Here is an 18,977-nt window from a genome sequence, read left to right on the forward strand (position 1 = left end):
TCAGTCAGACCAGTAAGTCTGGTCTTTTTATGGGAATTTTGGGGTCTGCATCCCGCTGTACTTCTGCTTCCTCAGGGGTTCTCCGTTGTGTTTCCTGTCAGGGCAGTCATCAGATGTAGCTGGGCACCATCTAGTTCTTCTGGTCTCAAGATGATGTAGTCTCTGGTTCATGTGGCCCTGTCTCTTGGGCTCATAATTACCTTGTGTCCTTGGTGTTCTTCATTCTCCTTTAATCCAGGTGGGTTGAGACCAATTGATGCATCTTAGATGGCTAGCAGCCAAACCATGCCACCAGGGTTTCTGAAAAAGGAATAGAAGTACTTTATTCTATAAGAAGTTCATAAATGTACTACTCTAAAAGTAGTACATACATGTATACATAACAGGAATATTCTACTATAAGTCTATAATGTAGTGATTGGCTTGAAAAAAAAAAACTGTTTTTGTTACTGATAAGTGTCTCTTTAGAAAATTTTCTTTACTGACTTAAATTGTAAAGAAGCCAGAAAATGCCTGGGCACAAAATTGTTACTCGTTACCATGCAGGAATATGAGAGAGATGAGTGCCATCTACACTCACTGAGTGTAAAAATGAGAACCCATTATTTTAGTCTAAATCAATTTTTAAAAAGTTTGTTATTTTGTGCTGATTTTCACTATTACATGATACTTTCATTTTTTCACTCTGTGTAGGGGTGCTTGCTCGTAGTTTGAAAGGGCATGGAAGATATTCCTAGTCTCTTTAATATTTGGTTTGTTTAAATGCCCAGTGTCAACAATAAGATATTTTAGGAGCCTGTTGTTTTGGGGAGCTGTCTAGTCGATTCTGACTCATAGTAACTCCACATGACTGAGTAGATGCCCCATAGTGTTTTCCTGGCAGATTACCTGGACTTTCTCCTCAGAAGCCACTGGGTGGGTTCAAACCACCAGGTGTGTTTGCCTAAATTTTAAAATAGTTGCTAAGAAACAATGGATGACGTGTGTTATCTTAGAGAGTAATAGTTAGCTGATTTTAATTTTAGTCAAAGGTTGGAGTTCTGGCTCCAACATTAACTATTGGTACAATTTTGTGTAAGTCACCATGATAGGATGATTCTGTCAATTAAATAAAATAATACAGATAAAAAAGTTTAGTTGCCTGAACTTGGCTAAACCAGTCAGGGACTATGAACATTAAGATTGATTTTTACACCAATCAGAATAATATAGATTGTGTCAAACTACTGAAGCACAAGCCGAAGAAGGAAAGGACGCAAACTGAGATCCTTCCACGGAGAAGAAAAGGAGTTGATGCCATAGATGCATGTTGATTAGGAAGCCAACAAAGTTTTCAACAGAGCTTGAGAGTCGTATTTGTGTGTCAGTTTCCAGTTTTTTCATTTATAAAAGAAACTATATCAGGCCTAGACATAAGTATACTATTGAGTCATGACCCGAGTAAAAGTTTGCTTAGTTTTTTGTCTCTCTGAGACAGATAATAAACTCCTCTGATTTTCTTCCCTCAGGAAAATGGACTCCAACATCTCCCAAGCTTTCCAAAAGGAGCTCACCTGCTGCATCTGCTTGAGCTACCTTACAGACCCTCTCACCATAGGCTGTGGGCACAGCTTCTGTAGGCCCTGTCTATATATTTCCGGGGAAGACACCAAAACCGCCCGTTGTCCTCTATGTGGGGAAACATCAAAGAAGACAGACATCAAATCCAATATTCTTGTGAAGAATCTGGTGTCCCTTGCTAGACAAGCCAGTCTCTGCCAGTTCCTGAGCTCTGAGGATCAGATGTGTGGGACACACAAGGAGACAAAGAAGATGTTCTGTGAAGAGAGCAAGAACCTACTCTGTTTGCTCTGTTCTTCCTCTCAGGAGCACGAGGCTCACAGACACTGTTCCATTGAATACGCTGTTGAGAAGTACCGGGTAAGTGATGCTTCTGAAAGCCTTTGAAAGCTGGAGAATAATAGAGCTAAGAGAGTATAAGGAAGATGAGTGCCATGATTATGATTAATTCTCTCATCACTGGGAGTCTTATATGTGCTGGCTACTGTTCTAGGTGGGAAGGGTAAAGCTGTGAATAAAATAGGGAAGGAAATCTGCTTTCACAGAGGCTGTATTCGAGTGGCAGGGCAATTCGCTTAATGATTATGAATTTGATTATGCAAAGTGAAGCACAGGACACCATAACACTCACATTTTTAGAAATAGCTCCTGGCCACAAAAATTACATGTTTAACAAGTGCTTTTTTTTTTACTGGAAGCATATTTAGTAATACTGGACAAACATGTACGATAATAGTATAGAGAAATAGCAAGATATTTATAGGAAATTTAACTACATTACATAAAGCCTTTATTTGACAGTTTTCTCAGGAAAATTGTTTCATTACTTTATGTGGCTCTATAGCCTGAAACTCCCAGAAGTGATGACTATCGGGTAGCCAGTGAAACATGACCCTTCCACTTTCCCGAAAGTACGTTCATCTAACATCCCTGATCTTTAGTCGTCAGTAAGGGTCTGAAATCTATAATATTTGTTCTGTTGGTTCTTAATTCAGTATTTTTGTTTTTACAGGAGAAGCTCTTAAAACAGATGAAGTCTTTATGAGAAAAGATCCAAGAAAATCAGAGAAATCTAAACGAGGAGTGCAGAATAATCAACCTGTGGATGGTAAGCCTGAGACCATGTTTTCCTCATAACCAGCTTGGTACAGACATGCTAGAACCTTATCTATTAAGAACTTGAGCTTTAATCATCATTGCCAGGAGATTCTGTGAGTGGGCTCATCAGTAGGAAAAAGGATCTGCTGTTTTTATGTAGGAGAGTATGACACTTTGGATTTCTAGAACTTAGTATATCAGGAATTAGGGGGGAAAAAGCCATCAGAACAAAGTGCAACAAATGCTGAAATGAAGGCACATGCAGGGATTTGGAGAAGTTCAATAACCGTTGGTCAAGAGTTGAAAAAAAGTTTTCGAGAGAGGCTCACAATCAATTTGAGTTTTAAAGGACAAGTGTAAAAAATCCATGGGCATTTCAGGCAGAGATTTCTGTATGAGGTGAGTTCTAGAAATTAAAGAGTATATAATTGGGAACTATAGGCATTTCATAGTGATAGTACAATGATGCTCATGGGGAGAAAAAGGTTTGAATAGCAATATAGGAAGTGTGCTTGTGATGGTGAAAAGTGATAATGTAGTAGGTAGAGAATGACATAGGATCAATTAGGAGAAATTTCAACATGTTGAAAAACTGGGGAAAAAGGATAGAGAAAAGGACTCGGTGAGGAGAGAATGAATACATAGGTATTGGTAGGGGTCATGCCATGGAGTAAGGGTCAATGTTCCTATAATGTTAGGACACAATGAGAACCTGAAGTCTTAAGTCTTTATTACCAGGAAGTAATCCCATCCAGAGCAACAAGGAATAGTGATGGAAGAAATCAGATTTAGGTTTTGAGATTAGGAATTTTAGGGAGATTTTGTCTGATGATTTCTAATCCTCAGAATAGTAGGCAACTTTCCTGCTAAGAGTGAATGATCAGGCTAGGATTGAGCAGATTTGAGATGAGAGGCTAAATCAGTAACAAAGAGTTCAGAATGTGAAATATGATTTAATAATTAATCATAAATTTATCTTTTTACATGTAATCTTTCATATTTTAGGGAACATTTATTTATAGAGGGTCAGAAAAAGAGGAAAACCTTCAATGAAATGGGCTGACACAGTGACAGCAACAATGGGCTCAGGACCAGGCAGTGTTTCATTCTGTTGTACACAGAGTCGCTATGAGTCCGAACTGACTCAGTGGCACTTAGGAACATATTCTTAAAATTAACTCTGAAAGACATTTCTACAAGCATTCTGGGAACTTAAGAAGTAGATTAAAGTGTTTTGAGGAAAGGATAGGTTTCTGTAGTTAATAAAGAATGAAAAGTAAGTAAAGGAAGGAAAGAGCGATAAGTGTGGTTTCTGGCATGTGGAAAGACATGAACTTAGCATGTATGTAGGTGGATGGTGGATTACATGATCATGAATCAAAGAGAAATGAATGAGGTTTAAGTGGTGAAGGATAAAATCAGCCTGGGTATGTGATCTAAGAAATCCATGTCCCTGCAGGATTATATATATCTAAGGAGAGAGATTATCAGAGATGAATACCAGAAGTTGCAACCAGTCCTCCACAGGGAAGAAAAACATTTAGAGGGACTGAAAACTGAACACAAAAAGATTTTACAGCAACTTGAGAAAAGTTGAGCCACAATGGTTCAAAAACAAAAACACCTAAGAGAAATATATGAGGAGCTGCTGAATTTGTGCCATAAACCAGACGTGGAGCTGCTCCAGGTGAGAAATGAGGATATTAGTTCAAGTTCACATCTTTGTCTTCCATTACGTATTTCAAACCAAAATCCTATTTCTGCATTTTCCGCTCCTGTGGAGAGTGTTATTGTCCAAGTGAATATGATATAAACCTCAACTCCTATCCTAACCAGGAACGACAAAATTTTGTGGAATTGTAAGAGTAGCTTTCCTTCTAAATTCTTGTTATTTAATTCACTTCTCTATGCAGCAGAAGGAAACCCTGGTGGCATAGTGGTAAAGTGCTACGGCTGCTAACCAAAGGGTCAGCAGTTCGAATCCGCCAGGCGCTCCTTGGAAACTCTATGGGGCAGTTCTACTCTGTCCTATAGGGTCACTATGAGTCGGAATCGACTCAATGGCACTGGGTTTGGTTTGGTTTGGTTAATGCTTGCAGAGAGGAACAATATACTCATAGACATTCTAGTCTCTAGGTGAGCAATGTGAGGAAGAGGAAAAGCTAACGTTCACATCCCTCTGTTTGGAAGTCCTAGGCTTGAATTGTGCTTGTCTTGAGGCACATTACCCTTCAGAAACAGGCCTGTGAAGAGGCCGCCTTGCAGACAACTGATGGTTGCAGCAATGTTGTCTCTACTTATGTCCTTCTCCATCTTCATTCACCCTCAGGGCCTTAGTCATCCAGAATTTAGTTTCTATCAATGGGTTGTACTGTGATTTTCCTTTGAAGAGTAAAAGAAAGTTACAAAATCTAGAGTGGAGGAAGAGAGTGTTTGGTATTTTTCTGAACTTTCCCAAATCCAAAGACTAATTGGGCAGAATAACAAATTTCTGAGGAATTCCAAGCTTTTCTTTTTTCTCTCTCTCTCTTTATAGGATTTGGAAGACACATTGACAAGGTAAGTTAGGCCTTCAATGCAAACTAGAGCACCAGGGGGCTAGGAAAGAGATCAAAGTGTTTCTCCCCAAATGAAGTTTTATTGAGATACTAAATCTTTTGTGTGTGTGTGCTTCTGTGCATGTGTTTGTGTGTGTTTCACTGAATAGGGTTTTCTATCCCACTCTATCAGAAGTTAGCTTTGTTCTTTCTGTGCTCATGGAGGTATATACATTGTAGGGTTCAACACAGAAGTCACTGGAAAAAAGCTACGTGTGATTTTAGATTTCAAAATCATAAACATATTAAAGCACAGGGACTAGCTTTTTGGGGGGGGGAAGTAGATTGCCAGGCCTTTCTTCCGAAGCACCTCTGGGTGGACTTGAACTTCCAACCTTTCGGTTAGCAGGTTAGCAGATTAGCACTTTAACAGTCGAGCACATTAACCATTTGTACCACCCAGGGAAATGCAGTCAATCTTCTTATATTTTTATGAATTAATATGATAAATCACTTTTGCTCTATTGTTTTAGGTATCACTTGATGTTTTATGTATATTGTGAGTTTCACTAGATAATCACCTCCAGGGAGCTTCTAATATTTCAGCTGATGAAATGGTTCTTGTTTGGTGCTGTGGAGTGCTGAGTCATAGTAATCCTACAGGACAGAGTAGAACTTCCCTGTAGGATTTTCCTGTTTTTTAATCTTTATGGGAGGGGATCATCAGGTTTTTCTCTCAAGGTGCCAATGGCTTGGTTCATATGGCCAACCTTTCAGTTAGCTGCTGAGCACTTAATGATTATATCATCATATACATATTTGTTTGTATAACAGGTCTATATAAATTGCTGGCCTATGTGATGTGTTGAATTAATTAAGAAATGTTCATTATAAAATGGTGTTGTTGTTGTTGTGAGGTGCCTGCAAGTTGGAGGCGACTCCTAATGATCCTCTGAACAGCAGAATGAAACACCATCCTCACAATCCTTACTATGTGTGAGCTCATGGCTACAGTCACCTTATCAATCCACCTCATTGAGGATCTTCCTCTTTTTCAGTTACCCTCTACTTTACCAAGCATGATGTCCATCTTCAGGGACAAAGTACATAAGAAGAAGTCTTGCCATCTTCCCTTCTAAGGAACATTCTGGCTGTACTTCTTCCAGGACAGATTTGTTTGTTCTTCTGGCAGTCCATGCTATATTCAATGTTCTTTGCCAACACCACGTTCAAAAGCATCAAATCTTTGGTCTTTCTTATTCATTGTCCAGTTTTGGGGTGCATACAAGATCACTGAAAATACCAAAGCTTCAGTCAAGCATGCCTTAGTCCTCAAGATGACATCTTCTTTGCTCTTTAACACTTCAAAGAGGTCATTTTCAACAGATTTGCCCAATGCAATACATCGTTTGATATCTTGACTGCTGCTTCCATGGGCATTGTTTGTGGATCCAAGTAAAATGAAATCCTCGAAAACTTCAAGAATGTTTAAAATGATGTCTCTTCAGTTTTCAGACATGAATTTTAGTTTTCAGACTTGGTTTATAAAGTGTTTGGAAACTGTAGAGGACTACAGAAAACTAACAACGTTGAATGTAAACAACTGTTAGATATGGGAGGGCTCTATGAGTTCACCTAACAATTCTTTTTTACTTATTTTTTATCACCCACAAAACTGTGAGCCACTGAGTACTTGAATATTGTCTTATTCACCATTGTATCTGCACAATAGATTACTGTCTATACAGTGTAAATATCAGTAAATGTGGATTCATTTAATGCTAATAGTGGACACTAAAATTAGATTTTTTTTTCTTTCAGTAAGACCTATATTTGAATCCTGGATCAGTAATTTATTTTATGTTTGATTTTAGACAAGTAATTCATCCACAATATGTCGAGGTTTCTCATTACAAAGTGTTGGTAAGAAAAGAAAATGAATTCATAATATTGCTGAGTGGATTAGAATAGGTAGCCCAGATTAAATGGGTCAGAGAAATGCCTATAGTTAGTAAACAATAAACATCATTTTCTACTATCACTTTAAAGTTATTATCATTCCCACATGGAACATTTTCCAGAGTAGACTACATCTTAGGCCACAGAGCAACCCTCAACAAAATCCAAAACACTGAGATAATACAAAGTATCTTCTCTGACCACAACACAATCAAAGTAGAAATTAACAACAGGAAGAGCAAGGAAAAAAAAAAAAATCAATTACATGGTAACTGAATAACACCCTGCTTAAAAACCACCGGGTAATACAAGAAATCAGAGATGGAATAAAAAAGTTCCTGGAATCAAACGAGAACGAAAACACATCATACCAAAACCTTGGGACACATCAAAGGTAGTTTCAGAGGTCAATTTATAGCAATAGATGCACACATCAAAAAAGGAGAAAGGGACAAAATCAAAAGATTAGCAATGCAACTTGAACAAATAGAAAGAGAACAGCAAAAGAAATGCACAGCCACCAGAAGAAAGGAAATAATAAAGATTGGAGCAGAAATAAATGAAATAGAGAGCAGAAAAGCAAAAGAAAGAATCAACAAAACTGAAAGTTGGCTCTTTGAAAGGATCAACAAAATTGACAAACTACTGGCCAAATTGACAAAAGAAAAACACTAGATGATACAAATAATCCAAATAAGAAATGAAATGGGAGAGAAAAACACTACGTGATAAAAATAACCCAAATAAGAAATGAAATGGGAGACATTACAAGAAATCCAACTGAAATAAAAAGGATCATAACAGAGTATTATGAAAAACTATACTCCAACAAATTTGAAAACCTAGAAGAAATGGACAAACTTCTAGAACATACTACCTACCCAAACTAACACAAAATGATGTTGAAAATCTGAACAGAACCATAACAAGAGAAGAGATTCAAAAAGTCATTAAAAAAAAAAAAAAAAAACTCCCAACGAAAAAGAGCCCTGGCCCAGATGGCTTCACTGGATAATTCTACTAAACATTCAGAGAAGAGATTATGCCAGTAATACTCAAATTATTTCAAAACATAGAAAATGAAGCAATACTGCTGAATTCTATGAAGCCAGCATAACCCTGATACCAAAACCAGGCAAAGACACCACAAAAAAAGAAAATTACAGACCAATATCTCTCGTGAATATAGATGCAAAAACTCTCAACAAAATTCTAGCCAATAGAATTCAGCATTAGATCAAAAAGAAAAAAAAAAAATACGCCATGATTAAGTAGGATTCATACCAGATATGCAAGAATGGTTCAACATTAGAAAATCAATCAATGTAATCCACCACATAAATAAAAGGAAAGAATCACATGGTCATCTCAACACAGAAAAGGCATTTAACAAAGTCCAACACCCATTCCTGATAAAAACTCTCAATAAAACAGATACAGAAGGGAAATTTCTCAACATACTAAACGGTATCTATGCAAAACCAACAGCCAACATCATTCTTAATGGAGAGAGGCTGTGAAGCCTGGAGAAGTCTCCCAGGTTGTGCACTACAGCCTGGCTAGAGGGAGTATAGATGTCACACAGCACCAGCTATTCCCAAGACTGGAAAAGAAGATAGGTATAGACAGACCAGAACTGAGAAATAAAGAAAGACAGAAAGGGAAAAAGAGAGAAGGGAAAAAGAAAAAGAAAGAAAAGAAAACCCCCCAGGGATCCTGCCTACAGGGCTGTGCAGATTGGGTGAGTGGCTCCTAGGCCTTGCAGTGCAGCCCCGCTAGAAGGGGCTCCCAAGTGCCCACAATGGATGAGGCAAATTCAAGTAGCCCCGGGGAGGGGGAGGGGGAGGGGGAAGCAATTGCCCCTGGCTAAGAGACTGCGGCTGGGGGAAGAAGAGGAGGCCAAAGGGGGAGGGATGCTCTGTCTCCTGCTGGGAACTTTGTGAAGCTGTTTTTCCACACTCCCTGTCCACCAATCTGCGATGTGGGTGGGACAAATCCAAGTGGCACAGATGCTGCACTTCCCGGCCTGCCAAGCCACTGCAGCCAGCCAGGAAGCTCGGAAGTAGAACACCAGGAAGAGAATGGGGGGTGGGAAAGCATGCATGTATTGCTGGTTACCTGGTGCTCTCTCTCCTGCTGGGAGCTCCATGGAGCTGCTTTCCGTGCTCCCTGTCAGCCAATCTCCGACAGGAGTCCAAGATAGCCGATCTGGGTTGTGTTAGCCGATAAGGAACCTCGGCATGTATCTCTCCTCATTCTCAGTCCTCCATCAGTTTCTTATTCCATTTGGTGTTTGGCTGAGTTGTTTATCTCTTCATCTGACACTTCAGGTTCCAGGAATGATGTTTGTCTGTTTTACTTAGTTTTTTGGGTCTTTGCTGTGGAGGGACTGGCGTGGTGCTTATGTCTATGGCCCCATGTTGGCCAGAAGACTCAAGAGATATTTTTGATGGAGAATACCAAAAAATAGTGATTTGTTTGAGGTACGATGTTAAAAGGGTAAAATCAAGAATGAGACACAGGTTTGGCTTTGAAACGAGGCAACCTGAGGTTAGTAATGGAGGAGGTAAAGCCAGTTTGGGGTTGGTGGGATAATAAATTTAGGTTGAGACGTTAGCTTTTAAGGTTTTGTGAGATATACAAGTGGAAATATGTAGTAAGCAACTGGATGAGAAAGACTGGGTCTGGACAGGGATATTTCACGATCATCAGCATATTCTAGATACTGGAGTAGATGATACCACACAATGAGAATTTTTAGAGAAAAAAAGAAAAAAGTTTTCAGGTAAAAAAAAAAAAAACTTGAGGAGTCCCTGCACTGATGTGTTAGGCTAGGAAAGGGAAAGTGGTAAAAGTGAATTGATAGAGGAAAACCACCAAAGGATTTAGATTTGTTTGAAGCCTAGGCTACACAGGTTTTATAAAAGGAAGGACTGGTAAAATGTAAGGAAAGCCGTTACTAAGGCTTTATGGAAGTAAATAATTATGTAAGTAAATATTATGGAAATAAATATTTGGATTCAACAAAGGAGGACATAGGTGAGAAGAAAAGTATGGTTTCAGTAAAGTGTTGGGAATGAAAGAGATTTCACTGAAATGATGAAAGATCAAGAGTTTCACAAATGAGTATAGGAAATGCACACTTATAATTAAGAAATATGCTTTTGGGGGGCAAAAGTGACAGCACAAAAGTCAAATGAAGATATTGGGACGTTAGATGTTTTACTTTGTTTTCAGTACAATGGAATTAAATAAAGTATACTTAAAAGTTGAGAGGAAAGCAAGAAAAGAGAAACTAAATAATGAAAAGGAAGGAATTAATACTGAAAGGGGGTTGTCTTTTGAAAAATGTCTCCCAGAACCCATGGAAGTTGACTAAGTGGCATGTGTGACCTTGGATAAAAAGAGCAAACTGCACCCTTAGAGACAAGGTTCTGGTTAGCATGCAATTTGTGGACCTGGTGGTAAAATTTTAAGAAAGGTCACATCTTATCCTGTGATGTAATATTGGCTATTATTTCATGAAAGTGAAGACTTACTCTGTAGGTAAGGTATCTGAGGGTAAAAGAAACTAAAAACTTTTAGTAGCAAGTACGTCTTAGTATATTACATGTATAGGCGCCCTGGTGGCACAATGGTCAAACACTTACCTGCTAACCAAAAGGATGGAGGTTCAAATTCACCAGTGCTCTGCTGGAAAAAGATGTGGCAATTTGCTTCTGTAAAGATTACAGCCTTAAAAGCACTATAGGCAGTTCTATTCTGTCTTGTACAGTCGTGATGAGTCGGTATAGACTCAGAGGCACACAATAACAACAGTATATTGTATAAGACAATTAAGTATAAAATCAAAAATCCCTTTTTTGAAAGAAAATGTGGATATTTGAGGGAAAGTAGTTGGAGACAAGATATTACTATTGTTGGAATTAAAAAATAATTAAGTGGAAGAAAAGAAAAAAAAAAGAAGCCCCCAATTTTTGATTTAATGAATATAGCAAACTGACAGAAGACAAAACAGTAGCTTAGAAGACATGGACAAAGGCAACCTAATAAATATTCCATTTATTCACTACCAATTCAGAGTTATGTGCATCTATGCAGGAAGATGATCCATGCTGAATATCGAAAGGTACATCTATTTCTCTATGAAGAGAAAAAATATTTAGAGAGGCTAGAAAAGGAAAGCAAAGAGATTTTTCAACAACTCCAGGAAAGTGAAAACACTATGGCCCTGAAGGGGGAACTCCTACGGGGAATGTATGAGGAGCTGAACGAAATGTGCCACAAACCAGACACAGAGCTGCTCCAGGTAAGGACAAAGGAAGGGGAGTCAAGGTGCTGCTTGGAAATGATGTCCACATTCTCTGTCTTCCATCTTTGGCTTGGAATAGTGCTCTCTGATAATATGATAAGGATAGTGTCTGTCCAGGTAATACTACAGATCAAGGGTCAATCATGTCTCATCCAGGAGCAGTGAAGCTTTGTAAAAAAAGTAGGCATTACCACCCCAGAGAAAGTGTTCTGCTAAAAATTCTCCTAATATTCATTCAATGACTGAACTGCAGCAGAGAGACTTATTTTAATATATTTACATTTGTGTCTTGATTTGACAATGTTAACAAATTTGGGAATCTATACAATATGTTTTGTCATTCTGTTTCCGTGTCTTTGATACCCACTGCTATTACATTTGGAATAACCCATGCTTTGGAGTAAGAAATTATGTGAGAGCACTATGAATCTTGTTACAAATACTAAAATTTTCTTTTTTTCTTTTACAGCATTTTGGAAACCTGATGAAAGTTAAGCTTGCACCTATATTTAAGTTGTGAGAATTGACAGTGATTATACTGAAATTTGAGCATAATTTATTTATTATAATCTCAGAGTATACTTATCTTTCTCTTTCTCAAAAGGTAGAGAAGGCTTGGTTGTCTAGCCTAAAAAGGGATCGGGTGGTGGTGTTAATTTCAGGTGTGTATACAGAAGTTCTATGGGGCAGTTCTACTCTGTTGTATAGGGTTGCTATGAGTCAGAATCGACTCGACAGCACTGGGTTTGGTTTTTTTTTTTTTTTATACAGAAGTTGTATGATGGCAATTCCATTGCTGCTTATGATTTTCACAAGTATAAACACATGTCAGTGGTGACTAGTGTGGATTAAAAACCATAGTGCTCTTGTGCAGCATGTCCTCCTCGTCATCAGGTCATTTTTCACACCCCTGTGGTTGGGAGGAAACCCTGGTTGTGTGGTGGTTAAGAGCTACAGTTGCTAACCAAACAGCTGGCAGTTAGAATCCACCAGGTGCTCCTTGGAAACGGTATGGGGCAGTCCTACTCTGTCATATAGGGTCGCTGTGAGTTGGAATCAACTCAATGGCAACAGGTTGGGAAGAAGAAACTAGACAGTCATGACTGAGATGTAACTGGATACCAGGTTTGAAATGTTAGGAAGTGAGATTAGATTTTATTTTCATAAAATAAATTGACATTTGCTACATTCCACCATTTGTGAACAGAAGATTTCAAAGAGCAGCTGGAGAAGACAAAGTAAACTACTATAATGACATGTGCAAAGAGCTGGAGATAGAAAACCAAAAGGGAAGAACAGCCTCGGCATTTCTCAAGCTGAAAGAGCTGAAGAAAAAATTCAAGCCTCACATTGCAATAATGAAGGATTCTATGGGGAAAATATTAAATGATGCAGGAAGCATCAAAAGAAGATGGGAGGAATACACAGAGTCATTATACCAAAAAGAATTGGTCGATGTTCAACTGTTTCAAGAGGTGGCATATGATCAGGAATCGATGGTACTGAAGTAAGAAGTCCAAGCTGCACTGAAGGCATTGGCAAAAAACAAGACTTCAAGGAATCGATGGAATATCATTTGAGTTGTGTCAACAAACAAATGCAGTTCTGGAAGTGCTCACTCGTCTATGGCAAGAAATTTGGAAGTCAGCTACCTGCCCAACTGACTGGAAGAGATCCATATTTATGCCTATTCCCAAAAAAGGTGATCCAACCGAATGCTGAAATTATGGAACAATATCATTAATATCAGATGCAAGCAAAATTTTGCTGAAGATCATTCAAAAGTGGCTGTAGCAGTATATCGACAGGGAACTGCCAGAAATTCAGGCCGGTTTCAGAAAAGGATGTGGAACCAGGGATATCATTGCTGATGTCAGATGGATCCTGGCTGAAAGCAGAGAATACCAGAAGGATGTTTACCTGTATTTTATTGACTATGCAAAGGCATTCGACTGTGTGAATCATAACAAACTGTGGATAACATTGTAAAGAATGGGAATTCCAGAATACTTAACTGTGTTCATGAGGAAACTGTACATAGATCAAGAGGCGGTTGTTCAGACAGAACAAGGGGATACTGCCTGGTTTAAAGTCAGGAAAGGTGTGTGTCAGGGTTGTATCCTTTCACCATACGTATTCAATCTGTACGCTGTGCAAATAATACGAGGAGCTGGACTGTATAAAGAAGAACAGGGCATCAGGATTGGAGGAAGACTCATTAACAACTTGCGTTATGCAGATGACACAACCTTGCTTGTTGAAACTGAAAAGGACTTGAAGCACTCACTGATGAAGATTAAAGACTACAGCCTTCAGTATGGATTACACCTCAACATAAAACAAAAATTCTCACAACTGGACCAGTAAGCAACATTATGATAAATAGAGAAAAGATTGAGGTTGTCAGTGATTTCATTTTACTTAGGTCCACAATCAACACCCATGGAAGCAGTGGTCAAGAAATCAAAAGATTCATTGCATTGGGCAAATCTGCTGCAAAGGATCTTTAAAGTGTTGAAAAGCAAAAATGTCACCTTGAAAACTAAGGTGCACCTGACCCAAGCCATGGTATTTTCAATTGCAAAATATGCATGTGAAAGCTGGACAATGAATAAGGAAGACCGAAGAAGAACTGACACCTTCAAATTTTTGTGTTGGTGAAGAATATTGACTATACCATGAACTGCCAAAAGAATGAACAAATCTGTCTTGCAACCAGAATGCTCCTTAGAAGCAGGGGTGGTGAGACTTTGTCTTAAATAATTTGGACATGTTATCAGGAGGGATCAGTCCCTGGAGAAGGACATCATCCTTGGCAAAGTACAGGGTCAGTGGAAAAGAGGAAGACCCTCAATGAGATGGATTGACACAGTGGCTCCAACAATGGGCTCGAGTATAACAATGATTGTAAGCATGTGAAGGACCGGACAGTGTTTCGTTCTGTGGTATATAGGGGTTGCTTTGAGTCGGAAGAGACTTGACAGCACCTAACAACAACAACATTTGTGGAACCTACCTCTGAGGATTTTTTTTTTTTAATTAATTTTTATCAAGCTTCAAGTGAACATTTACCGTTCCAATCAGTCTGTCACATGTAGGTTTACATACATCTTACTCCCTTCTCCCACTTGCTCCCCCTCTATTGAGTCAGCCCTTACAGTCTCTCGTTTCATGCCAATTTTGCCATCTTACCTCTCTCTATCTTCCCATCCCCCCTCCAGTCAAGAGTTGCCAACACACTCTCCAGTGTCCACCTGATTTAATTAGCTCACTCTTCATCAGCATCTCTCTCCCCCCAACTGACCAGTCCTTTTCATGCCTGATGATTTGTCTTCGGGGATGGTTCCTGTCCTGTGCCATCAGAAGTTCTGGGGAGCATTGTCTCTGGGATTCCTCTAGTCGCAATCATACCATTAGGTATGTTCTTTTCATGAGAATTTGGGGTCTGTATCCCATTGGTCTCCTGCTCCCTCAGGAGTTCCCTCAGGAGTTGTCTGTTGTGCTCCCTGACAGGGCAGACATCGATTGTGGCCGGGCACCAACTAGTTCTTCTGGTCTCAGGATAATGTAGGTCTCTGGTTCATGTGGCCCTTTCTGTCTCTTGGGTTCTTAGTTGTCGTGTGACCTTGGTGTTCTTCCTTTGCCTTTGCTCCAGGTGGGTTGAGACCAATTGATGCATCTTAGATGGCCACTTGTTGGCATTTAGGACCCCAGGCGCCACAATTCAAAGTGGGATGCAGAGTGTTTTCATAATAGAATTATTTTGCCCATTGACTTGGAAGTCTCCTCAAACCAAGTTCCCCAGACCCCAGCCCCTGCTCCGCTGACCTTTGAAGCTTTCATTTTATCCCGGATGCCTCTTTGCTTTTAGTCCAATCCAATTAGGCTGACCTTCCTTGTATTGAGTGTTGTCTTTCCCTTCACCCAAAGCAGTTCTTATCTACTGATTAATCAGTAAAAAGCCCTCTCCCTCCCTCCCTCCCTCCCCCCTTTGTAACCACAAAAGTATGTGTTCTTCTCCGTTTTTTCTATTTCTCAAGATCTTATAATAGTGGTCTTATACAATATTTGTCCTTTTGCAACTGACTCATTTCGCTCAGCATAATGCCTTCCAGATTCCTCCATGTTATGAAATGTTTCAGAGATTCGTCACTGTTCTGTATCGATGCGTAGTATTCCATTGTGTGAATATACCACAATTTATTTACCCGTTCATCCGTTGACGGACATCTTGGTTGCTTCCAGCTTTTTGCTATTGTAAACAGAGCTGCAATAAACATGGGTGTGCATATATCTGTTTGTGTGAAGGCTCTTGTATCTCTAGGGTATATTCCGAGGAGTGGGATTTCTGGGTTGTATGGTAGTTCTATTTCTAACTGTTTAAGATAACGCCAGATGGATTTCCAAAGTGGTTGTACCATTTTACAATCCCACCAGCAGTGTATGAGAGTTCCAATCTCTCCGCAGCCTCTCCAACATTTATTATTTTGTGTTTTTTGGATTAATGCCAGCCTAGTTGGTATGAGATGGAATCTCATCGTAGTTTTAATTTGCATTTCTCTAATGGCTGATGATCGAGAGCATTTTCTCATGTATCTGTTGGCTGCCTGAATATCTTCTTTAGTGAAATGTGTGTTCATATCCTTTGCCCACTTCTTGATTGGGTTGTTTGTCTTTTTGTGGTTGAGTTTTGACAGAATCATGTAGATTTTAGAGATCAGGCGCTGGTCTGAGATGTCATAGCTGAATATTCTTTCCCAGTCTGTAGGTGGTCTTTTTACTCTTTTGGTGAAGTCTTTAGATGAGCATAGGTGTTTGATTTTTAGGAGCTCCCAGTTATCGGGTTTCTCTTCATCATTTTTGGTAATGTTTTGTATTCTGTTTATGTCCTGTATTAGGGCTCCTAGGTTGATCCTATTTTTTCTTCCATGATCTTTATCGTTTTAGTCTTTATGTTTAGGTCTTTGATCCACTTGGAGTTAGTTTTTGTGCATGGTGTGAGGTATGGGTCCTGTTTCATTCTTTTGCAAATGGATATCCAGTTATGCCAGCACCATTTGTTAAAAAGACTATCATTTCCCCAATTGACTGACACTGGTCCTTTGTCAAATATCAGCTGCTCATACGTGGATGGATTTATATCTGGGTTCTCAATTCTGTTCCATTGGTCTATGTGTCTGTTGTTGTACCAGTATCAGGCTGTTTTGACTACTGTAGCTGTATAATAGGTTCTGAAATCAGGTAGAGTGAGGCCTCCCACTTTCTTCTTCTTTTTCAGTAATGTTTTGCTTATCCGGGGGTTCTTTCCCTTCCATATGAAATTAGTGATTTATTTCTCTATCCCCTTAAAGTATGACATTGGAATTTGGATTGGAAGTGCGTTATATGTATAGATGGCTTTTGGTAGAATAGACATTTTTACTATGTTAAGTCTTCCTATCCATGAGCAGGGTATGTTTTTCCACTTAAGTATGTCCTTTTGAATTTCTTGTAGCAGAGTTTTGTAGTTTTCTTTGTATAGGTCTTTTACATCCTTGGTAAGATTTATTCCTAAGTATTTTCTCTTCTTGGGGGCTACTGTGAATGGTATTGATTTCGTTATTTCCTCTTCGGTGTTCTTTTTGTTGATGTAGAGGAATCCAAGTGATTTTTGTATGTTTATTTTATAACCTGAGACTCTTCCAAACTCTTCTATTAGTTTCAGTAGTTTTCTGGAGGATTCCTTAGGTACACGATCATGTCATCTGCAAATAGTGATAGCTATGTACACGATCATGTCATCTGCAAATAGTGATAGCTTTACTTCCTCCTTGCCAATCTGGATACCCTTTATTTCTTTGTCTAGCCTAATTGCCCTGGCTAGGACTTCAAGTACGATGTTGAATAAGAGCGGTGATAAAGGGCATCCTTGTCTGGTTCCCGTTCTCAAGGGAAATGCTTTCAGGTTCTCTCCATTTAGAGTGATATTGGCTGTTGGCTTTGCATAGATGTCCTTTATTATGTTGAGGAATTTTCCTTCAGTTCCTACTTTGGTAAGAGTTTTTATCATAAATGGGTGTTGAACTTTGTCAAATGCCTTTTCTGCATCTGTTGATAAGATCATGTGGTTTTTATCTTTTGTTTTATTTATGTCATGGATTACATTAATGGTTTTTCTAATATTAAACCAGCCTTCCATACCTGGTATAAATCCCACTTGATCAGGGTGAATTATTTTTTTGATGTGTTGTTGGATTCTATTGGCTAGAATTTTGTTGAGGATTTTTGCATCTATGTTCATGAGGGATATAGGTCTAAAATTTTCTTTTTTTGTAATGTCTTTACCTGGTTTTGGTATCAGGGAGATGGTAGCTTCATAGAATGAGTTGGGTAGTATTCCGTCATTTTCTATGCTTTGAAATACCTTTAGTAGTAGTGGTGTTAACTCTTCTCTGAAAGTTTGGTAGAACTCTGCAGTGAAGCCGTCCGGGCCAGGGCTTTTTTTTTGTTGGGAGTTTTTTGATGACCGTTTCAATCTCTTTTTTTGTTGTGGGTCTATTTAGTTGTTCTACTTCTGAATGTGTTAGCTTAGGTAGGTAGTGTTTCTCCAGGAATTCATCCATTTCTTCTAGGTTTGCAAATTTGTTAGAGTACAATTTTTCGTAATAATCTGATATGATTCTTTTAATTTCTGTTGGTTCTGTTGTGATGTGGCCCTTCTCGTTTCTTATTCGGGTTATTTGTTTCCTTTCCTGTTTTTCTTTAGCCAGTCTAGCCAATGGTTTATCAATTTTGTTAATTTTTTCAAAGAACCAGCTTTTGGTTTGTTAATTCTTTCAATTGTTTTTCTGTTCTCTAATTCATTTAGTTCAGCTCTAATTTTTATTATTTGTTTTCTTCTGGTGCCTGATGGGTTCTTTTGTTGCTCACTTTCTATTTGTTCAAGTTGTCGGGACAGTTCTCTGCTTTTGGCTCTTTCTTCTTTTTGTATGTGTGCATTTATCGATATAAATTGGCCTCTGAGCACTGCTTTTGCTGTGTCCCAGAGGTTTTGATAGGAAGTATTTTCATTCTCGTTGCTTTCTAAGAATTTCCTTATTCCCTCCTTGATGTCTTCTATAACCCAGTCTTTTTTCAGGAGGGTATTGTTCATTTTCCAAGTATTTGATTTCTTTTCCCTAGTTTTTCTGTTATTGATTTCAAGCTTCATTGCCTTGTGATCTGAGAAGATGCTTTGTAATATTTCGATGTTTTGGATTCTGCAAAGGTTTGTTTTATGACCTAATATGTGGTCTATTCTAGAGAATGTTCCATGTGTGCTAGAAAAAAAAGTATACTTTGGAGCAGTTGGGTGGAGAGTTCTGTATAAGTCAATGAGGTCAAGTTGGTTGATTGTTGTAAGTTGGTCTTCCGTGTCTCTATTGAGCTTCTTACTGGATGTCCTGTCCTTCTCCGAAAGTGGTGTGTTGAAGTCTCCTACTATAAATGTGGAGGTGTCTATCTCACTTTTCAGTTCTGTTAAAATTTGATTT

General features: G+C 38.7%; 1 pseudogene; it reads left to right on the plus strand.

Moving 5' to 3' along the window:
• Window positions 1-1,512: 1,512 nt before the first annotated feature.
• On the plus strand, window positions 1,513-11,769 carry LOC135232185 (tripartite motif-containing protein 43-like; annotated as a pseudogene).
• Window positions 11,770-18,977: the final 7,208 nt, after the last annotated feature.

This window comes from Loxodonta africana, chromosome 7 (genome assembly GCF_030014295.1).
Source record: "Loxodonta africana isolate mLoxAfr1 chromosome 7, mLoxAfr1.hap2, whole genome shotgun sequence".
NCBI classification, from domain to species: Eukaryota; Metazoa; Chordata; class Mammalia; order Proboscidea; family Elephantidae; genus Loxodonta; species Loxodonta africana.